The sequence below is a fragment of the Aplysia californica genome, unplaced genomic scaffold, assembly GCF_000002075.1.
Source record: "Aplysia californica isolate F4 #8 unplaced genomic scaffold, AplCal3.0 scaffold00631, whole genome shotgun sequence".
Classification (NCBI taxonomy): domain Eukaryota; kingdom Metazoa; phylum Mollusca; class Gastropoda; order Aplysiida; family Aplysiidae; genus Aplysia; species Aplysia californica.
This window is the reverse complement of record NW_004797901.1, coordinates 272,472-274,630: the sequence shown is the minus strand read 5'-3', so window position 1 is coordinate 274,630 and position 2,159 is coordinate 272,472.

Here is a 2,159-nt window from a genome sequence, read left to right as displayed (position 1 = left end):
TTGCGAAGAGGGCGCCACCGAATTTTGAGGAAACTTTTTAAATTGGCTCAAAGAGAGAAGTGGCCCCTCTTGTTATGTAAACTCTTTGGTTATATATAATACTAGAGCTCACAGCAGTGACGTCACATGTGTCAGACATGGGGGCCATCTTACCCTCATCGGCAAAATTGCTGCCCACTGTGACTGCTCTTCTCCAGCTGGACCAGCCTGGAGCTAGGCTCTCGCATGTCGAAGGATTTATGTTGAAGTCCTTCAGAGACATTTTCAGGGTGTTCTTGTAGCGCTCTTTTTGTGTGTCAACCTCACACTTCCACGAGAACCGTTCAGAATAGAACGCTGCCTTTGGGATTCTGAAATCAGGCTTTCTTACGACATTGCCAACAACTCAACGAAGTTGAGTCCTTTTGAGCTTAGAAAACAGACTCGCGGCATTTGCCCTTTTGAGAACTTCGGTTTTCGGTATTTTATCCTGCCATTTGATGCCAAGAGTTTTCCAAAGCCATATGGTAAGATTCTTGGCATGACTTTGGTACACCGTCCAAGTCTCGGCACCATACATAGATATGCTCGCAAAAACACATGATCGAAGAGACACATCCTTATTTCACCACCCCCTTCCCTCCCCGAACCGACCCCATGAGATTTACAAGAATGTCGCCACTATGTAACTCGTATGTGTTTAATACCCACCGGGATAATAGAAGCTTTGCGGAAGTTCCGACTGCCCTGTCCATTCACACAAGATGATGACGCCGTAGTTGAAGATCGTCAACAGTGTAAAGAAATCCGACACCGCCAGAGCCAGGAGAGAAATATTTACGGTGTCTTTCAAACCTTGACACCGGAACACTATTATGTTCACGACGTTTGCGAAAACTCCAATCGCGGCAACGACGCAAGAAATAAAAGCGACTACCATTTTTGTGCTTTCCGAGATGTTGGTTAGATGTAGATGTTCCGCATCTGTGACCATTTTGCTGTAGAATAATTGTGGTATCTATTGCTCTTTTCTAGTTTGCGCCAGCAGTCGATTTATGAGTACGGTACCTGTATACTTCTTGCAGACTTGATCACTTCAACTGGTCAGTCATTTTGCAAATTGGTCTCTATACGGAAAAACTTTTCAGACCCAATAAAGTTGGAGCCAAAATACTACAAATTTAGATGGCAACTGTGAAGTCATTTGTAATGTGATCTAAAGAGACTCAGGTAAAATATGTAGCCTAGTTATTTAGTTGCGAGCTTGACAGAATGAAAAACTTGAATATCAAAGATGGACTTGGCTTCATATCCCAGGTACTGCAGTGGCTCCAGTTTTTATCAATATCGTTATGAGATCTAGCTTATCTGTAATCTCTCTCTACTCAGTTGTTTTTATGTTGTTAATGCCGCGGTTTCCATTTATAGTGCAGTCAAAAATTCGTTGCGCAACTTGTCTAATATTTCCTAAACTATCGAACGTAGACCTCTCCAGCTTTTTCACAAGGACTTGTATCAATTTTAGTGTTAAGGGAAGGGGAGGGGTTAAATTGACGATAATTTATCAATTTATGGTATCCGGACTTTTTACATATTATTCTACTCCAATCACTTGTAAGTCTAAAAAGTGCTTACTCTTTGTGTTAAAATGATCATCCTTCAGATTTTCTGTCCTAGAACTTTCATTTTGCCTATTATATAACAGAATGTCGTTTTTTTTTTCAAAAACGTAAATTTTTAAAGTTTCTTCTTATCTGCTTTTTTATTTTATTTTTGATTTCAATGAATTTTTAGGGATTGTTATTCATACTTAACCTAACTTTTTACAGATGGAAAATAAAATTGATGCACTCATGAGTGAGTTACAAAGATGGATATATGTAATCGAATTCAGAGGCATGAGGGGGTAGGTCAGTTATCCATCTGTAACTTTTTTCTTATTCAAGATATCCACAATCCTAACTGTATGAAATTTTGTATTGAATATATCTATCAATGTACCAAATTTGAACAAATAAAAAATTCTTTTAACATTTATGAAAGCTGTTTATTTTCAATATGGCGGCCGTTACCATGGCAACCGTAGACTTAAACAATAACATTACATTTTAAATATGTTTTCCTGTTGTACCTCCTTGCTATAAGGCTATATCTAATAAGGCCATAGTTACCGAGATAAG